Raw genomic sequence first — 22,358 nt, forward strand, 5'->3', positions numbered from 1 at the left:
TTATTATTTGAACTAATTTATTTCATTTTTATGTTTTTTTCTTTTATTTTCGCTATTTGCATGACATCATACATAATTGAGGGTATTGATTTTTGAGTTAATCGTCTCATTGGAAAGCATTCATCAATGGATAAAAAGTATTCGAATCAAATAGTTCCAAACTCAAAAGTAAGACAGTGGTCTGAAGAATTACAAAAACAAGTGGGAGACAGTTTGCAAGATGCTTATGCACCAGATTTATCAGGTTATGCTCCAGTTTCTCTCAAAATGAATGATATTCAAGACATGCGAGGCATTTGGGAGAACTAGGATTCAAATAAAAAGCTACAGTTTTACCAGTATTTATCAGGTTATGCTCCAGTTTCTCTCAAAATGAATGATATTCAAGACATGCGAGGCATTTGGGAGAACTAGGATTCAAATAAAAAGCTACAGTTTTACTAGTATTACGGGGACATTCCGTATTTGCTTTATGTTGAAGTTGATGATGAATTGCTCTGAGCCTTGATTCAATTTTGGAATCCAAGATATAATTGCTTTACTTTCAATAAAGAGGACATGGTTTTTACTATTGAAGAATATACAACCTTGATACATATAAAGGGGGGGCTCAGGAGAATCGAATTTATTCGAGGTCAATCAAAACTCAACCTTTCAGAGTTAAATTCACAAAGATTGCAGGAGTACATGAGGAATGGGTAGTGGCCCATACAAAACAAAAAAGAGAAGGTGAAGGCATTTCATGGACCAATATTAAAGAAATCATTCAAAGTCATCCAGATGATAAAGTACGATTTGGTCTCTTTGCTCTGGGTATATATGGGCTAGTCATCTTCCCGAAAGCTTTGGGATATATTGAGGCTGCAATAGTAAATTTATTCGAGCAATTACAAAAAGGGTTAATCCTACTTTTGTAATTCTAACAGAGACCTTTCGATCATTGAGTTCTTGTATAAGGCTGGTAGGAGACAATTTTTAGGATGTGCACAACTGTTAAAGGTATCATATCGTCACTTTAGTACAGACTACTCGCCTTTGAAAGAGTTTCTTGAGCAAGAATGGCCGAAAGAAGTCATTAAAAACATGTGTATGAATGCCCTTAGAAATCTACAACGCAATGACATCGTTTGGCGTGCCCCTTAGCAAATACAAAGAGAGTTCCTTTACAAATGTGGTGACTACAAATGGGTGATGTTACTCAGTTTATGGGGAGGAATTGGATATGCACCACTTCTAGTTATGAGGCAATATGAGGGTAGTCAATTTATTCTAGTTACTGCTGGATTACATTCGTCTGAGTTTGCATTTCATGGCAACAATTACAAAAGAAACATCCTGGATGCAGTTAAAGCATTGAAAACAACTTTCTGTATTCAAGCCAAAGCAGCTAAAGTAATGTTAACCCCCAATTACAAAGAAATGGAGATCTGTTAGAAAAAATGAAAATATTCCTCTGCCAGACCAAAATGAGGATATCTCTATGGAAGATCGAATTCGGGTAGTCCCATCAGAGATAGAAATCCTAAGATATGAGTTTAAAGCAGAAAAATAAGGTTGGTCGAAAGAATTAGAGCAGATGCGACGAGATAAAGCTATGTGAGGTGTCGATGTTGACTTTCATATTGCAAAATTTTTCATGCTAAGAGAGAACAATGAAAGAGTAGATGATGAGTTAAAAAAGAATTACTATGAGCTGTAAAAATCCAGGACAACTTCAGGGTCAAGTAGAGCGACAATATGATTGCCAAACTTGATATTAAGGGACAAAAAATTGAAAAATTCGATGTTGAAAAGAAAAAAATGGGATTTGTAGAGAAAGAACTTCAATACCAGACTCGAAGCAGGATAAGAGGTAACCAACAATTGGGTGCAACGATATAGAGACAAGAATGTGCAAATACAGAAGCTTAATCAAAGGACACAAGAAACACGAACAAAACTTGAAGAGGATTTGAATCAATTTCAAAACAAAAACACAGAATTTAATGCTTACATCTTGCAACTTGAAGAATTATTATTCCAAGACAAGGTTCGTGTAGGACCTAGTGATCTTAAGGAGAGTTATGAGGTGAATGCTTCACTACGAAGGTGAATTTGAGATCTGGAAAGTACTCTGCAAGTTGGAAAGTACGAATCACATAATTAGAGCAAACTATCCAAGGAACTAATGAACAATGGCAAAATTCGACTGATTTTTATGAAGGAAGAAGTGAATACAGAAGCAACATGGTAGTCGAGGCCATGATACAAATGAGCGAAGTTACCAGGTATATTGGGGAGTTAGCTATTGAAGCAAAGGTTATCGAGCACCACGTCAATCCAGATTCTAAGTTTGGAAAGAAGATGTCATGGTTGATCAATGAAATCATAGAGCTTAATAGATATGATGCAGACAATAGATGATATGCTTAAGAAGCAAGCTACTACTAGAAAAATTCATGTTGAAAATCCTGTATCTTCTGACCAGGAACCTATATATCCTCTAGGTTTCACACCAGAATCGACTTATCATCCTGGTTTCACATCTGTGCACATCCATACTCGCACTTCAGTACCTCAAAAAGCCTGACCTAATGAGAATCAACCAATGGATCCTATGTCTTCAAACAAAAATCTGCTTGTGTTAGATGTAAAGATAGGAGAATTTAATGCTGAGCATCTAACTCCAGATCTGAATGAGTTAGCCGAGAGAAAAAAAGACAATGAAGAATTGTCTCGACAGATCAAGAGCTTGGAAGAAAGAATAAAATTCGTAGAGGTAACTGAATCATTCTATGGGTTTGACACCAGTGAATTGAGTTTAGTCCCGGACTTGATCCTCCCTATTAAATTTAAAGTTCCTGATTTTGAAAGATATGATGGTACTACATGCCCTTCATCCCATATCACCATGTTTTGTCGTAGAATGGTTGATTATGTGAAAGACGAGAAATTATTGATTTACTATTTTCAAGACAGATTGACAGGACCAACCCTTAAATGGTATACTTAATTGACTAAAGTTCATATCAGATCATGGAAAGATCTAGCAAAAGCATTTCTAGAGCAATATCGCCACGTTACTGACATGGTTCCTGACAGATGAACTCTCCAAAATATGGAGAAAAGCACAATGATACATTTAGACAATACGCCCATAGATGGCGTGATACAACCACATAAGTTCAACCACCACTGTCAGAAAAGGAAGCTACTGTGACGTTTCTACACACTTTAAAGACCCCACACTTTAAAGACCCCACACTTAGGCCATTTAATGGGAAATGCAACCAGGAATTTTACTGATTTGGTCATTTCTGGAGAACTCATTGAAAATGTCATAAAAAGTGGCAAGATCGAAGCAGGTGAAGGATCTAGTGCCAAAAAGCCCATGTATCGGAAGAAGAAAAGGGAAGTTAATAATACAAATGTCTACAATAAGGATACTGCAAAAAGTGTCACGATAATCCAACCAAGGGTTAAGAGGGATGAGATGAACACTAATCGAAATGAATTCAGAGGATCTCACAAGGAGAATGAGAGGTTTTCTTTTGCACCACTACCAATACCTTATTCTGAGATATATGCTTGATTATTAAAGGTAGATGTAATACGTCCTTATCCTTTGACTCCTATGCAAACCGTCGTTCCTTACTGGTATGATGTAAACCGTCGTTCCCTTACTGGTATGATGTAAAAGCACATTATGATTATCACGGTGAAATTACTGGTCATTCCATTGAGAATTGTTTAGCCTTCAAAAGAGTAGTGCAAAATTTGATTAATGCTGGGAAATTGAAGTTTAATTCACCAGTGGCGTCAAATCATCCACTACCTAATCATGAAGATAAAGGGGTAAATGCAATCCATGAGGAGGATAAGAGGAAAACAAAGGTCAATGTTTCTGAAATTAAGTCTCCAATCAGTTGGGTATTCCAACAACTTTCCCAAACTGGTATGATTCATCAAGAGTTTAAGCCAAAACCTAATGATTATGGAGATTATTATGAATATCATCAGGAAAAAGGACATAAAATTCAATTGTGCCTTGAATTTAGAGGATTGATACAAAAGTTGATGGAGAATAAAGAGATAGAATTCTTAAAAAAAAAATGAATGAACAAGAGAAAAGAATGTCTGCACATTAGAAGATTCCAAGCCTATGCGTAGAACAACTGATCCCGTGATTATCACTGTAAAACCATCTGCAACGAATCCTATGCCAGCAAAACCAAAAGTGGTTATCACAACCCCTTTACCATTTCCATTTAAGGATACTCGTAAGGTAACTTGGAATTACACTGCCAATATTTCAATGGTAGGAGAACCTATTTCTTTGGAGAAAATAAAAGAAAAAGAGAAAACACAGGGAATTGATTTGACAACCGAAACAGTGAGTGAAGTAGGGTTATTCACAAGAAGTGGGAGGTGTTATACTCCTGAGACGTTGAGAGAAACATAGAAGGAAAAAGTAAAAGGAAAATCAACAGTGGTACCACAAAAGGTATTTAATGATGAGCCCCCACCAACAATCAATGATCCAATAACTGACACACAAGCATAGGAGTTTTTGAAATTCTTGAAACATAGTGAGTATAGTATAGTTGAGCAGTTAAAAAAGTAACAAGTACGAATTTCGATTATGGATTTGTTGATAAATTCATAAGTACATCAAAATACTTTGATGAAGGTGCTTAATCAGACATTTATCCCTGAAGATATCTCTTTAAACAAGCTTGATAGATTTGTGGGGCACATAGCCACTGATAACTACATAACATTCACTGATGACGAAATCCCTGAAGGTGGCATGAGATCTGTGAAAGCCTTGAATATTACTACGCATTGACATGGCCATGTTTTTCCAGGGGTATTGATTGATAATGGATATGCTCTCAATTTGATGCTATTGGTCACACTTCAAAGGATACTTATGGACCAATCACATAAGAAGAATTATCATAACGTGGTAAGAGCATTTGATGGCACTCAAAAGGAGGTACTGGGAAAAATAGAAATACCACTATTGATAGGACCAGTAGTGTACAACATCGACTTTGTGGTAATGGATATTCATCATACATATAATTTTTTATTGGAGAGGCCATGGATTTATTTGACAGGAGCTGTTCCTTCTTCTTTACATCAAAAATTGAAGTTTTTTATTGATGGTCAATTGATATGTGTGGGTGCTGAGGAAGAAATCATCGCTTCTGTGACAAGTGATGCTCCATATATTGAAACAAATGATGATGCTCTTGAGTGTTCTTTCAGAGCTTTGGAGTTTATCAATGCAACCTTTATTGCTAAAGAAGGTAAATTTCCGCACCCTAGATTATCTGATTGCACTAAAATGTATGTACGACTAACTTTAAGAATATGAGCTAAATCTGGAAGAGGATTGGGCAAGAATCTTCAGGTTAGTTCAGTTCCTGTAGTTGTGAAAATGAAGAAAGATTGTTTTGGGCTTGGATTTAAGCCTAACTTTCAGCAAATGAGCAAAGGGTTGAAAAGGAGAGGTGAAGATAGAAGAACAAGACTGAAAGGAGAAGAAATTCCATGGGGACGTATGTCTTTCCCTCATTTGAAGTTCACATTCAAATATGGAGGATTGGTTAATGTGGAACAACAATTGGTTGATGCTATTAAGGAAGAAGAGTTGATGAAAGATAAAAACATGATTGATGAAGCTATGGAAGGATTGTTCATCAATATGATCACAAATGATCACAAGGTTGACAAATACTTGGATGGGATTCGCCCTTGTCTTCCTGGAGAAACACTAAATAATTGGACTGCGGAGGATCTCCCTGTAGTTTTTCGTATTAACTTAGAGTAATATCCAGAACCAACCTTTATGCTTTAGCCTAAGAATATTAATAGTTTTTGTTATTTTGTAAGGGCAATTATGTTAATATTAAATAAAGATGTTTTCTATAAATTCTCAAATGGAATTATTTCTATTTTTCATATTTTTACATTATTTCTTATTTTTTATATTTATTTCATAAATTCACTATGTCTATTTGGAAATATATTCTATTTAAATTTCCTTTGCAGGTGTCACAACGTTAGTATCATGATTATTCTTGAATTTAATCTTGAGATAAATTTAGAACACCCATATGTTTGGAAGAAGTCAATGAGTGTGAGTAAGTGAATGTGATGTCCCTATCGAACTGTTAAGACTGGTATAAAAACAAGATAAACAAATATTACCTCACAAAGAAGAGATTGAGACTATAAATCTGGGAATCAATGAAGAAATAAAAGAGGTGAAGATTGGTACTACTTTGTCAGCCCAGATAAAGCGAGAATTGATAATCTCCTCCAGAGTTCAAAGATATTTTCGCTTGGTCTTACCAAAATATGCCTAGTTTGAGTACATATATAGTGGTGCACAAACTTCCGACCAGTCCAGAATATAAACTTGTTCAACAAAAGCTCAGACGAATGAGGCCAAAAATGTTGATGCAGATTAAAGAGGAAGTGATGAAGCAAATTAATGCAGGTTTCCTACAGGAAGCCATATACAGAATGGATAACCAACATAGTTCCAGTACCAAAGAAGAATGGGAAAGTTCGAATGTGTGTAGATTATAGAGATCTTAACAAAGCTAGTCCAAAAGATAGCTTTCTGTTACCTCATATAGACATATCAGTGGACAATACTGCAGGACATGCATGGTTTTCTTTCATGGATGGCTTTTCAGGGTATAATCAAATAAAAATGAACCTTGAGGACATGGAAAAAACATTTGTAACCATGTGGGACACTTTCTATTACAAAGTAATGCTATTTGGGTTGAAAAATACAGGGGCAATATATTAAAAAGCAAAGGTAACTCTGTTTCATGACATGATGCATAAAGAGATCGAAGTATATGTGGATGACATGATTGCCAAGTCCCTAACTGAAGAATAACATATTTGAAATCTAAGAAAGTTTTTCCAGAGATTAAGGAAGTATCAATTAAAGCTCAACCCCACTAAATGCACTTTTGGGGTAACATCAGGAAATCTTTTGGGATTTGTAGTCAATCAAAAAGGAATCATGATTGATTAAGATAAAGTAAAAACAATTCAGGATCTTCCACCACCCAATACAAAAAAAGAAGTTTGAGGCTTTTTGGGGCAATTAAATTACATATCTCGATTCATTTCTCAATTAACTGACAAATGAGATCCAGTGTTCAAGTTACTTCGAAAGAACAATCCTGAAGTTTGGAATGATAAATGCCAAGAAATTTTGGTTATTATTAAGAAATATTTATCCAATGCCCCCATTTTAGTATCACCAGTTCCAGATAGACCGTTAATTCTCAACTTAACAGTCTTCAAAAACTCAATGGGATGTGTACTAGGGCAGCATGATGAGTCTGGAAGGAAAGAAAAAACTATTTATTATATGAGAAAGAAGTTTACTGATTGTGAAATTTGATACCCACCAATACAAAATTATGTTGTGCTTTGGGTGGGTTACTTGAAGACTTAGGCAATACATGTTATATCATACTACTTGGCTGATATACAGACTTGATCTCTTAAAGTTCTTAATGGAATCACCAGCTTTGACAGACAAAATGGCTAGATGAAAAATGTTATTATCTGAATTTGATATCATATATGTCAATCAAAAAGCAATAAAAGGAAGCGTTATAGCATATTTTTTGGCCAGTCGTGCATCAGATGATTATCAGTTTTTGAGTTTTAATTTTCGAGATGAGGATTTTTTATGCATATCCACAGAGAAGAAGTAAGATTAAATGATGAATCCTTGAAGCTTTATTTTGATGGAGCATCCAACGCCTTGGACGAGGAATTGGGGTAGTGTTAATTTCTCCATAAAATGTCTACTGTCATTTACAAGTAGATTGGAGTTCTTTTGCACCAATAATATGACAGAATATGAAGTTTGTGTTATGGATTGAAAGCATCCATAGAAAGAAAGTTAAATTTCTCAATGTATATGGAGATTCATCGTTTGGTGGTATATCAACTACGGAGAGTGGGAGACAAAAGATCCAAATTGTTGGAATATAAAGATTTAATCCTCGAATTAGTAAAAGAATTTGAAAGAATTACCTTTAATTATCTCCCTCGAGAAGATAATCAAATAGTAGATGATTTGGCTACAATAGCCGCTATGTTTCAAGCAAATAAGAAAGTTGATATGATGCCAATTAGAATGCAGTATATGAAATTCCAGCACATTGCTATAGAGAAGAAGAGCAGATGGTAATCCATGGTATTATGATATCTTGCATATATCAAGTATCAAAGTTATCCACAAAATGCATATGAGACTGATAAAAGAACACTAAGAAGAATGATTGCATGATACTTTCTCGATGGTGAGACTTTGTATAAAAGGGGCAATGATCAAATGTTATTGAGATGTGTAAATACTAGAGAAGCAAGAAGTATTGAGGAGATACATAATGGGATATGTGGAACACATGAAAATGGTCTTTCTATGGCTAGAAAGGTAATGAGATATGGGTATTATTGGGTTACCATGCATAAAGATTGCATTGATTATGCAAGAAAATGTCATAAATGCCAAATATACACAGACAAGATTCATGCACCTTCGTCGTCCTTACATGTGATGACAGCACCTTGGCCATTTTCTATGTGGGGAATAGACGTCATTGGGGCAATCACACCAAAAGCATCAAATGGACATCGTTTAATCTTAGTGGCAATCGACTATTTCACTAAGTGGGTTGAAGCTACTTCATATACCAATATTACAAGATCTACAGTTTGCAAATTTATAAAGAAAGAATAATCTGCTGGTATGGGCTGCCAGAGAGAATCATTAGATAATGCTATGAACTTGAACATCAAATGATGATTAAACTTTGGCACAGTTCAGATAATCCTGCAAACTCAGTGACATATCGCGCAAAGATGAATGAGGCAGTTGACGTAGAAAATAAGAACATCAAGAGGATCATTACAAAGGCCACTAAAACTTACAAGGATTGGAATGAGAAGTTACCTTTTGCTTTATATACATATCGAACTACTGTGCGAACACTACTGGGGAGAAGTTACCTTTTGCTTTATATACATATCGAACTACTGTGCGAACATCTACTGGGGCAATACATTTTTCTTTAGTCTATGGGATGGAAGTAGTTTTACCAATTGAAGTTGAGATCCCATCACTTCGAATCTTGAAGGAGGTAAAATTGGATGAGGCTGAATGGATCCAAGCTCGATTTGATCAATTAAATCTTATTGAGGAGAAGAGATTGAAAGCTATTTTCCATGGACAAATGTATCAGAAACGGATGATGAAGGCTCATGACAGGAAAGCTCATCCAAGAGAGTTCCAAGAGTGTGACCTAGTGCTTAAAAAGATCTTGCCTATACATAAAGATTTTCGTGGGAAATAGATTCCTAATTAGGAAGGGTCATATGTTGTAAAAAAGACCTTTTCCGGAGGAGCATTTATTTTGGCAGAAATGGATGGAAAAGTTCTGAGAAACCCAATAAACTCAGATTTTGTCAAGAATTATTATGTTTGGAGAAGAAAAAAAGAAAAGAAAAGGAAAGGAAAGGAAAAAGAAGATAAAAAAGGGGGTCAAGATGAAAACCCGCAAAGGGCATCTTGCAACCAAATGAAGGATTTGAGTTGAAAACCTGAAAAGGCGGCTCAAATGCATGTTGATATTAGGCATCTGACAATTAAACCCTCTATAGAGCTCGATATTTTGGGAGGAATTTCACATCTGCAAACATTCTGACAACGTTTGAAATCTTCCAAACATAAGCTCACCTCAGTGCTCTAAATTATATCAAGTTGATTAATTTAGAAATGCTCATGCTAATGATTTGTTGGGTCATTTGACTTTTATTTCTATGATTTTCATGACTTTGAACAAATTTTCTTATATTTATCAATAAATTACAAGTTTATCTTTTCGAGCTTCAATTTATTCTTTTATAAGTCTTATAAGTGGATTAACAATCTTAAGATAAGCAAAAGATTTCTGGCTATCACTTTATGTTAATACTTTTGAGTGCATGGAATCCAAGGTAAATCTTAATATCAACAATTACAATCGTCGTTGAAAGGCGAACAAGTTTTTGCTGCCATAGAGTCATTTGAAGACAAATAAAGCAGAAAAACAACAAAAGAAATTCTCAGCAAAGAGAAATTGATGGAGTGCTTTGGGAAAATAGATTTAAGTGAAGAACCTATGAAAAGAGCCAGTCAAATCCAAGCAAAGAAGAAATCTCAGTAAAGATAAAGTTTCAATGAAGAGAATGAAACATTAACTGATGAAAATAAAGTTCACAATTTTAAAACTATATCATGTATCATATTTAGGCATTTGCAAGAATAGGGACATTTCCATTCATTTTATCAATGTTGAATATTTGACAGGAATTTCAAAGATTTAAATCCATCACAGAAGGAGATGGATTGTTATTTCTAGAAGGAGTTCGTAATAAGAAGAACTCATTTAAAGAGGAAGAAGAAGTTCATAATCTGAAGAACTTATTCAACCTTTTGCTTGATTCTATCGCAAAAGGAGAGAGAACAACATCAACATTTTCAGAAGGAGTTCGTAATAAGAACTCATCTGAAGAGGAAGAAGAAGTTCATAATCTGAAGAACTTATTCAACCTTTTGCTCGATTCTATCGCATAAGGAGATAGAGCATCATCAACATTTCCAGAAGAAGTTCGTAATAAGAAGAACTCATCTGAAGAGGAAGAACAAGTTCATAATCTGAAGAACATATTCAACCTTTTTGCTTGACTCTATCACAGAAGGAGATAGAGCATCATCAACATTTCCAAAAGAAGTTCGTAATAAGAAGAACTCATTTGAAGAGGAAGAAGAAGTTCATAATCTGAAGAACGTATTCAACCTTTTTGCTTGACTCTATCGCAGAATGAGATAGGGCAACATCGTCATTTCCAGAAGGAGTTCGTAATAAGAAGAACTAATCTGAAGAGGAAGAAGAAGTTCATAATCTGAAGAACGTATTCAACCTTTTGCTCGACTCTATCACAGAAGGAGATAGAGCAGCATCAACTTTTCCAGAAGGAGTTCGTAATAAGAAGAACTCATCCAAAGAAGAAGAAGAAGTTCATAATAATAAGAACTTGTTCAACATTTTCATTTTAATCAAGAAAAGTCAACTAGACAAAAACTTATTTTTTTCGTCTTTGCTCTATTCTTGTTAACACAAGAATGAGCAAAGAGGGACAGCTGTAAACGCCATGTTTTTGTCCCATTTTATTATTATTATTATTATTATTATTATTATTATTATTATCATTATTATTATTATTAAATAATAAATACAAATAAATTTACAGTCCCATATTGCAAAAGAAGCTCAACCCCATGCTCAACAGACCTAAATTACAAACAGGACTTGGATCCAAGCCGGGTTGACCCGATACCCGACTCGGTCTAGATAACCCAATAGAACCTGGTTAGGGTTTTCGGCCGCCATATTCAACAACCGTTGGATTTGGCATTATCCAACGGTCCAGATCTCTTCCAGCAGAAACCCTAGGGTTCACCAACCCTAGGGTGATTTTCGACGGCGCCTTCAACCTCTCCGAACTGCTCCGCCGTTATGTTCCCTAGTAAGCTGCTGCCACGACACCAACGTCACACCAAAGCCTCCTGTCGCCTCCTAAGCACGCACACGTTGTAACTTACCGAGGGCCACCCTTATGATGAGAGCCGGATTGATGGCCTATAAAAGGCCATCCATCGATCATGCAAGGGAGAGGAGACATCAAGAAAAAGAGACGAAGAGAAGGTAAGAACGACAACCACAATAACACCGAACAGAAAAAAAGGGAGATTGAATACACACAGCAACCATATAAACACCAATAACAAAATAAAGGAAACAAGAAAAAGAAAGAAACTTACCTCGCGCTGGAGATCATCGTTGAACCGAGGTAAGCTTTCGGTTTTTTTAGATCTAGGTTTATTTGGAAGCCTTTAGAAAAAAAAGGTCATATTTGGGAAGAGGGAAAATCAAGGATCGATTTGCTGTAAAAATTTTAATTCCGGTGGCAGTTGACGCCGGAGCACTACGGCCGACCGGTGGTCGGATTCCTTCCGGTGAGGGAATCCTAGAGAGAGATTTTAGTTTCTCTCTTCTAGAGATAGATTTCAGTTTCTCTCTCCTAGAGAGAGATTTCAGTTTCTCTCTCCTAGAGAGAGATTTCAGTTTCTCTCTCCGAGAGAGATTTCAGTTTCTCTCTCCGAGAGAGAGAAACATAAATGAAAAAATAAAGAAAGCTTGACCCTTAGGGTCGAATTGTGGGTTTAAATGCCCCTCCCCAAACGACATCGTTTTGGGGAAGGGTCTATGCATAATTTCGCACATGGTATAATTACTTCCGTGATTCCTGCATGTTATAAAATTTGCAATTTGGTCACCTAAATCAAGTTTTTATAGTATTTAATTTTGTATTCAAATTTTATTTTATATTATTTTAGTCACTAATTAATAGTTATATATATTTAAGTACAATATCTTATTTAATCCCTAAAATTTTAATATTTTTTATTTTGATCCCGAATTAATAATTATGGATAATTATACTAATAATACTATATTTTATATTATTTCGAATTAAAGCCTTTAATTTTAATATTTTATTTACCCTAATAATTTAAATAATTTTTATTTTCAACCATAATTTTATTATTTTATTTAATTATATATTTGTATTATTTAGTTACTATTAATATATATATATATATATATATATAATATATATATATATATATATATATATATATATATTAAGGTAAAATAATCCATTTAACCCCTATTATTATTATTATTATTATATTCCAATATTGATATTTATGGTTAAATTACACTAATAGTATTTATATTTAATAATAATTTGAATTAGGACTATTAATTTATATATTTTACAATTTAATCCTATATTTTTATTTTTATCACTATTTAATTGAAATTTTATATTATTTTTATTATCACCCTTTATGTTTAATTTTTTAAATTAAGTATTTTAATTATTATTTATTATAAAAATATATATTTTATTAAAAGACAATATTTATTTATTTTTAAATATTAAAGAAATGAATATCTTAAAGTAACTAAATGTCCTATTCTAATATTTTAAAATAAATAAATACCTTATTTATAAAATAAAAAATAAAAAATTAAATGTACATTTTAATTATATTTATTTTGATTATTTTAATATTAAATTCTTAGAATTTTCTCAATTAATAAAATTATGTGATTGAATTTAGAATAATAAGATTGTAAATTAAATTTATATTCGAATTCTTAGATTTCTATTATCAGAAACAATTTATAATCAACGGGTATCAATTTTGGGCGTTGTGGGGTGCTAATCCTTCTCCAAATGTAACCGACCACGAATCCTTTTTATTACTAAAAAGAATGAATTTTTGGTTATACGCAGACCGATTTATCTTTAAATAATGTTTTTAAAAAAAACTCTTTGAAATAGATTTTTAGGTATTCGACCTACCTAACCCAAAGGTTCGATGACAACTCCAAAACATTTCCTTAAAAAATTATTTATTTATTCACCTTACTTTTCCGCCAAGAAACATTCGTGCCTGGGCGAAAACCGGTTACGACAACAGGGTAGAAGGATATGAGAATTCCGAGGATGATCAAAGTGATGCTTGAACTTCTAGTACCCAAGAAACCCTGAATTCGTTCTATGCTTATCTTCTTTTCATGACTAATATGGCTATCATAACAGTGTCAAGATAGAAGAATCTGAAAATTTTGAAGAGAGTGGCGCAATTTGGTTATAACAATTCGAAAAAGGATAGTCAGCCATGGCTATTATGGAATACTGTTTGGCGTAAACAAGTTCTCCTGTGAACTGACAGTTACCAGGACAGTGATGCAACAAAAGTTCGTTACATAGCATGTTTTTATCCAAATTTTTATTGATTCTTTAACTATTATCTATGAGTCTTTTATGGGCAAAATCAGTATGAGATTATGTAGATCATTTTACAAAATTCATTTGCATCATTAGTGCCATCATTTGCCTTTTTGTTCATTTACATGGTAGGACTTCCTTTTACAGGGAGTTATTGCTGTTTTTTTTCATGTTTATATGTGCTGCTGTTATAGCAACTCCTCCGTTTCAAGAAGATGATTGCCCACTGACTTTAGCAGATATATTTGAAATACATTGACCAAGAATTTCAAAGATTGTGACAAAGGTGATGGTGATTGCCCCTGACTTTAGCAGATATTTGAAATACATATTGACCAAGAATTTCAAAGATTGGTGACAAAGGTGTGGCTTTTTAGGACATGGAACCCAATATTGTTCAAGTACAACAGCTTTTATTTACAGTAGATCTCCAATTTGAATACTTCCATTACTCCTGAAATGAAAACTCAACATCTGAAACTTGAATATCTACCAAAGCTGGAAAGCTTCTGCTCATCAGGGAATTTATAACTTTGGATTCCCGAGATATTCTCTCCACTGTCAACAAACGAGTCTCATAAAAGGACACTAGATATGATGAGTTAATCCAAGCATTGTATCAAGAGGCAGAGAACAAACTTCTAAAACTAACTTAAAGGAAATTTGCAAAAAGAAATTTGTATTGACGCAATATTACAAATACAAACTCAATAACAGATTAAACAAAAACAAGGCAGAAGTAACTTTATGAGATAAATTTAACTTCAATTGGAAGGGAGCCGCGCGAACGCAGGCCCCACTGCCACAAATTATGACGTAGGCTCCCACTTTGGGGAGACCTTAGGCGAGCACACCTCCTAAGTGCAGTGGAGGTCACTAATCTAGGCCATGGACCTTGTTGATCGTCCATTGACCCCGTCCAGGTAAGTATGTTGTATTGCGCTAGTTGCCTCTTATTTATGGAGGATTGCTCGTGCTCCTTACTCTGCCTTGGTCAAGTGGGATTAGTGCCTTGTCATAAATAGTTCTGTATATGAATTTTCCTGCGGCTGGTGAGACTGAATGGAGCCACGGTGGTTTTACAAAGAATATATTGAACACTAAATAGATTATATCTGTTTCATTATTTCTTTATCTTGCTGATACAAAATGTTTGTAAATAATACATGAATTCGCTGTTTCAATGTCCATGGCAACGACCAAGCATAGCTTGCCTTGAACACGAATGGTCAGAGAATGAATATTTGTCCAGTAAGTTGAGAAAGAAATGGAGGAGAATTTCACTGCCAAAGATGTCACTGAAGTAAGCTGTTTTTCATCTTCTTTAATGATTTTTATTGGTGTTTAAGAAAACAATTCATAGCATTGATATTATTGAGTCCATAGGTGTCCATTGCTGTTGGAAACATGAGTTAAGCAACATAAATATGAATCTAGAGAACAAATATATTGCATTTAAACTGCAACTACACATTGGAACCATTGAAAGCTGAGGCTTCTGAATTGGCTGTGTTTATTAATTAGTAACTCGGGTTTTCTTATACATCTGCGTTGCTGCCGATTGCATATTTATCAGGATAATATGGCTCAAGCCTCAAGCTCTTGGAATATGGCTTCAACTTTTTCGAAAACAACCGGTCTTCTTACAGTGTTGGGAAGTTTGGTCTTCTTACAGTGTTGGGAAGTTGTTCTATAAGTCGGGAGTTTTCGATCTGCACCCCCCTCTCATGGACTTATGTACTTTGTAGCAATGCTCCCCTCCTTTTTCGCTAACTTTTCCTTTTCATTTAAATGCCCCTTTTTTTTTCAATACTGCTGCTGCTACCTTCAGGCAGGTGGTAGCTTCGGTTTTTGAACATGTTGTCTTCTTCGAGTCTCTTTCAGCTGAAAAGTTTGATATTTGCAATTTCATATACATCAATTTCAATATCTAAATGTATTGAACAAAGAAAACGCAGGCAGATTGTTATACAAATTCAACCATTAGTAATATAGCCAATGCCGCAAGCAAAATATTTTAACTAATATAGGAAGAGGGCTGCGCGAACGCAGGCCCCCACTACCACAAATTATGATGTAGGCTCTCCCACTTGGGGAGACCTTAGGCAAGCACCTCTCCCAAGTGCAATGGAGATCACTGACCTAGGCCATGGATCTTATTGATCATCCATCAACCCCATCCAGGTAAGTATGTTTCAATGGAGCTGTGTCTCTTATTTACCATCTCCAGCTCCTTGTCCCTCCTCTTTCTCACTTGATATGGGATTGAGCTTCATAAATTGACATTGCGATGGAATGCTGGAATGAAGGAGATACGGCATTGCCATGCCCAATAACTTGTATCTCACTACTTTCCCAACTTAAAAGTCGTCAATCTTGAGGATTATACAGAGCAAGTATTGCCATGTCCAATAACTTGTATCTCACTACTGGTTCTCCTTATTATCTTTGCCCAATCTATTATAAGACTCCCTGTTAAGTTTCAGAATTCTTCGAATTGACGCAATATTACAAATACAAACTCAATAACAGATTAAACAAAAACAAAGGCAGAAGTGACTTGAAAAATTAATTAAATTTCCCCCCAGATTTGGGGTTATATAAACTAGGGATGTAAATGAGACGAGACAGATCGCGAGCTACTCGAGATCGACTCGATCTTGGCTCGATAAATACTCGGATCGAATGGACTCGAGCTCGAGCTCGAACTCGACTCGAGTTCTTAACGAGCCGAAACGAGCTACTCGATACTCGATTCGAAAAGCTCGTGAGCAGCTCAAAAAAATGTTATATTATAATTTTAGATTTTTTAAAATTACATTATTAAAAATATATTAAAAATATATTATTGATGAATAAAATTCCAAATGACCGAATACTCTTTGAATCATACTCAGTAGTATAACCTTTGGAAATCAAGCCTGTAGTGTCGAGTTAATAATTAAGATATTAAGTAGAATAACATTGATATTTGTTCACAACACCATACAATTATGGTGAATGGAATTTAGAATGGATAAATTTGTACTAAAAACCTTGAGTCTGCCGAAACTGAAATTTCCCGGGTATCATTGGCTAAATATTTTACAGGAGGGGTGACAACTATGCAACCATTTCTTAAGAAATTTTTCCCATCAGTATTACGAAAAGCAGCAAAGGCTAATAACAACATCTATTACGTGAATGATACCCAAGTTTTATCCTCATTTACTTCACTGTACATTGTTGGTTTGGCTGCATCACTGGTTGCTAGCCGCGTCATTGGGTCGACGAAATACAATGGTGTTAGGTGGCCTCACATTCCTTGCTAGTGTTGCCGTTAATGGGGGCGCTGTTAATGTTACCATGCTTATCTTAGGTCGTATCTTGCTTGGATTTGGGGTTGGTTTCACCAATCAAGTAATTATCTATTTTTCTTTGTCCTCCATCATATTTGTATGCGTATTTCCGTTAAAAATTAAGATTAAGTAGAAAGATTATCTCCTACTATAAACATATCGATGAAGATGACGACGAAAAGATTAAGTAGATGAGTGTGAAGCTTCATCTTCATCGTCATCTTCTCCATGCTGACAGAAAAGTTACGCAACGAGGAGACTGTTATAGACTTATAGTACATGAAAAGCACAAAAGAAAGAAGAAAAGATGGTCAACAAATGTGAGTAACGTTCAAAAAGAGAAGGGAAAAGGACGAAATGAATGAAATTGAAATGCACGAGGTTGGTTTTCAAATGTAAATTTCCTATTAATCCTAGAAAATAATCTTTACGCTTGTAATGTATTGAACGTGCAATGAAATTAAAAATTTAGAAACTTCAATGACCACAAATCAATCACATTACTTACAAAACCAATTGATCCGATCATTGTTGATTATTTCGGACACAGGGAAATGCATGGTAGAATTTGAATCTTTCTTTAGTTTATCACTGTTGGTTATTAGTTTAGGTGATAATGCAAATCATACAATTTTAACACATTATGATAACAAGAAGACATTACCGCATATAACAGAATATAAATTCATAACAAAAATTTCTAAAGCCATTGATGTCTACAAGAACACTATTGCCAGAACACACAATTCCATCTTTATCATAACAAAGTTCAAAAATGGTTCTTTTTAAAACAAAACATTTTTGCCAAAATTTAAAATGAATCCCTCTCACACCCAACCTGTGGGAGCAGGGGCCGTGACATCGACGGGAACACCTGGGATTTGTGCTGGAGCGGCTGCAACATCCCACCCTTCGGCACCACCAACTGCAACTACATTCGAAATTTCAAAGTAGATTAAGCAAAGGAAACAATTAGTAAGACGTAAATTAAATGATATAATCAAAAATAGAAGTTATTACCTTGATCACCCCAGTTAACAGCAGCAGGGACACCAGAAATGGGTGCCTGAACCATATCAGCAGACCATTGATCGCCTATTTGCGCAGGCCATTGATCAGCTGCTAACCCACCCATTACAAAATCTGCTAGAGGGAGTCCATAATCAGGGGCCACAACAGCCTCCTCCTCTTCTGCCTCTTTAGCTTCCTCAGGTTCCCTGTAGAAAAATAGATCCACCTACATACAAACCATGTATAAGTAACACAAATTAACACATTCAAATTGTATAGGAGATATCATGAAAGTGATATATCTTTTACCATCACATCCCACTTCTGTCCGGGGCAATTGTGCCGTGCATCCTTGCCAACAGCCAGAAAAGGCAACCGATGATGTGCTTTCCCTTGTTGTTAGCAGGGATATCAATGTCAACATATCGCATAAGCGAGTCGGTATCACAAAAGGCAATGGTCGGAATGTTTCCAAGAGCTGCTTCCTTGATGGGCTGCAGAGAACAGTTGGTTGCAAAAAAGGATTCTTAAATGGTTATTGATTTCTCGAGAAGAAAGTTTAATTATGCAGATTGCTCTTCATTTAATGGTATTTATTGTTTCTTTTTGACAAGATTCTGCTTGCCATTTTGATGAAAACCGATCACTTGATTTCTTCATATCTACATTGATGCAAAGGGGGTTTTTTGTGCCGTCAATCCACTTTGGAAATACACAGTCCTATGTGAGTTGATATCCCACATCGTTGGTTCTTGGGGAATAAGGGGTAAGTCTAATGTATAAAAGGGGGATGGGTTTCAGCAAAAAAACATTAACCCATCCTCGAGCTTAAGTCGAGCTTGATTCGAGCTCACAATCGAGCTCGAATCGAGCTTACAATCGAGTTTGAATCGAGCTCGAAATCGAGCCTCAATCGAGTCTCGAGCTTTAGTTGAACGCTTGATTTTTTTTTGAGTTTGAGCCTTTTCGAGTTCGAGTCGAGTTTCAATATTATCTTTCGAGTTCGTGTCGAGCTTGAAAATTTTAGGCTCGCGAGTTTTCGAGTCGAGTCGAGCTTATGTTTAAAGTTTTCGAGTTTGAGTCAAGCTCGGCAATACTTGAGCTCGACCCGGCTCGTTTACACCCCTAATATACTTAAAAAGAAAAATGGCAAAATCATGCCATAGGTCCTACATCTTTAATTACTTTATGAATTTGGATCCAAATTTAATAAAAATTTCACTTCGGTCCCCGAATCCAACTAAAATTCAATTTAATCCTCGAAAAAAATTTAAGAGAATTTTAGAAGGAAACATTTGATCGCCGATTCATCGTCGACCGTTGCTCCATTTTCGACACCTCCCGCACCATCGTGTTCCTTGCGTCGTCCCGAGTCCACCGATGTCCTTATCTTCGTTGTCGTCGGCATGTGAGGGGTGAGGAATATCAAGTTTCCGATGTTTCAGAATCGATCTCTCCTCCATTTAACATTGTGAACCGAGTTTGGTAAGTGTCTCGAAACCCCTTAAAATAGTTGTACAAATTTTTCTGGAATTTGTTCGACCCTCTACGGCCCTAAACGCGCCCCCACGTGCCACCCTTGAGAGTAGGGAAAGTCCACTGCTTGGTGGACTGCTTAGAATGGGTTGATCCGATCCGACCTGTGTCAAACCCGACCCGACCCGTTAATCTGACCGCCTGTCCGACCCGATCTGACCCGGTCCAACATTGACCGTTGACCGACCGTTGACTTTTTTCAGGTACACCTATTCTGATGTTTTTCGACGTCCTTAGTCTATTTTTTAGGTCTGTTTCGCCAATTTCGAACCCGATAAGATGTTTTCACTTATTAACCACCCAATTCGATCCGTTTTTCGCAATTAAGCTTCGTTTCTGATTAAATTTCTATTGTTGTGTATCTGAGGAATTATTGGAAGTTGATTTCAAGTTTGAGAGTGATAGAATGAAGATTAATTGGTTGATTGATATGGCACAAAAATCGAGGTAATACATTACTACCTTTTCATGCTTTATGGAACATGTTGATATTGATAAATGTATGAATAAAAAAATGTTTGGCCTCGTCTATGTAGTTAATTATTTCTAAACTTGATCCGAATGTGGTCAAAAGTCGATAACTGAATAAAATCCTGATGGCTTGTAAAAGATATTAGAAGTTTGATAAGGAATAATTTCAACTTCAGAGATTATTCGGGAAAACAAGTAACCCTAGGATCTCTAAATTAAAATTATCCTTGTTAAGAGTTTTAATACCGAAATTACATGGTTAAGAAATTACGAAATTATCCTTGAGAGGTAAAAGTAGCCCGAATTGACCCTGAATAAGAAAGTACCCGAGAAGTCATGCCTAATTCGATGAATTACTAATTTTACCATTAAGTTCACACTTTTATACAGAAAAATTTCGGATAATCATTCCGTAACCTCTGAGAATGCACTCGACCCGAAATTTATTAGTTATGAGCAAATCCCTAAATACTGAAATAGATGATAAGTTCGGATGAAATAATAAAATCGGACGAACGGAAATGATTGAAATACCTTAGATCTGTAAAATGATCAAAATACCCCTGGAATGCAAATGACCCAAGAATATCACCAAGCCCAAGAATGATTGGATATCCTCAAGCTCTGAAATGATTGAAATAACGTTGAGCACCAAAATACCCTTATGGCCTATAATAAGTACATGTCTTGGATTAATTAAGGGATCTAAATAAACATGGATATTTGTTAAAAACATTTTGATATTTCGATATAACAAATTAAGTTAAATGAATTTTAAGATTTTCCAAATGATTTTCTAAGTATACTTGATATAATTATTCGAATATCAAAACAATACTCCAAATATTTCAAAAATCATTTTTAATCCTTACTTAAGTGTAAAATTAAGTTTTAATCTTAAAACAATTTCAAAATAATTTTACAAAGTATTTCGAACCATTTCAAAGCCAAAAATTTCAGATTGCTCAGAGGGAACCGATTCCCCCCAAGGGGGTACTGATTCCCCCCTGAATGGTTTGGCTCTGAGATTTCCAGAATGCTCGGAGGGAACCGATTCCCCCATAAGGGGTACCGATTCCCCCTGTTCAACGGTCGAAATATTTTAATTTTACACTTAGGAACCGATTCCCTATGAGGGGTACCGATTCCCCCCACGCTCCAAGCATTTTATTAATGTTTTCACACTTAAACGACTATTATCTTCACTAATCATCCCCAACGTTCAGAAGTGATTCAAGGTGTATTTAAGCAAGCTTAGAAGCCATTGATCAATAACAAGAAACATCAAGCAACTAGAATCAAGAGAGAATCAAAGAGAAAGCATCAAACCTCAAGTTTGAGCATTTCAAGCCTATTTTCATTCAATATTCATTTTGCTTTCAAGAACACATATTGTGCTCAATTTTATTCATCTTTGAGTGTTCTTTTCTTTGTTCTAGAATTGTGCAAACAATCTACCTTGTGAGGATTTCCTTGTAAGTTTGCAAATTTGTATTGTTCTCTTTGGGAGAGAGTTTTCTCAAGAATTTGGGGTATAATTCTTGAGGGTTTAAGGTTACTCTTTGTCCTCAAAAGAAAGAAAAATTAGTGAATTTATGGAAAATCCTTAGTGTGGATAGCTAAGGTAGTGGACGTAGACTTTGATTGAGAAAGTCAAACCACTCTAAATCGATGTGCAAATCTTTTCAATTTTCTGCAAAAGCTTCCACCGAAATTTTTATTGCCAATTCACCCCCCTCTTGGCCGATTTCGTCGATCGATTAACTCAACAATTGGCATCAGAGCTTGACTTATTTGAAGGTTTAACCGCCTCTTGAGTAGATCCGGGAAGAGTTAAATCGATAAAGATGTCGTCCACTTCCGGTTCATTCTCCATGGAAGAATCCAGACCAATTGACGTGCCTCCACACTTCGATGGAACAAATTATCGTCGTTGGAAGAAGCTTATGATGATATTTATCCAAGCATTTGATATGGAAGCTTGGATTATGATCAAGAAATGATATTCTTCTCCTACAAAGAAGGCAAAGAAGTGGAGTGATCAAGAACGAAAGAAAGCTC

At 35.3% G+C, this 22,358-nt stretch overlaps 1 long non-coding RNA gene and 2 other non-coding genes across 3 annotated transcripts; 1 reads left to right on the forward strand and 2 right to left on the reverse strand.

The window, feature by feature from the left end:
- Positions 1-1,176: 1,176 nt before the first annotated feature.
- Positions 1,177-16,112, forward strand: LOC120189785. The gene is made up of 3 exons (XR_005522555.1): positions 1,177-1,188; positions 4,383-4,386; positions 15,978-16,112. It is a non-coding gene; the product is annotated as an uncharacterized LOC120189785 (long non-coding RNA).
- On the reverse strand, positions 14,714-14,872 carry LOC120189863. The gene has a single exon (XR_005522566.1). It is a non-coding gene; the product is annotated as a U1 spliceosomal RNA (small nuclear RNA).
- LOC120189861 lies at positions 15,973-16,133 on the reverse strand. Its single transcript, XR_005522564.1, has one exon. It is a non-coding gene; the product is annotated as a U1 spliceosomal RNA (small nuclear RNA).
- Positions 16,134-22,358: the final 6,225 nt, after the last annotated feature.

This window comes from Hibiscus syriacus, unplaced genomic scaffold (genome assembly GCF_006381635.1).
Source record: "Hibiscus syriacus cultivar Baekdansim isolate YM2019G1 unplaced genomic scaffold, ASM638163v2 tig00116959_pilon, whole genome shotgun sequence".
NCBI lineage: Eukaryota > Viridiplantae > Streptophyta > Magnoliopsida > Malvales > Malvaceae > Hibiscus > Hibiscus syriacus.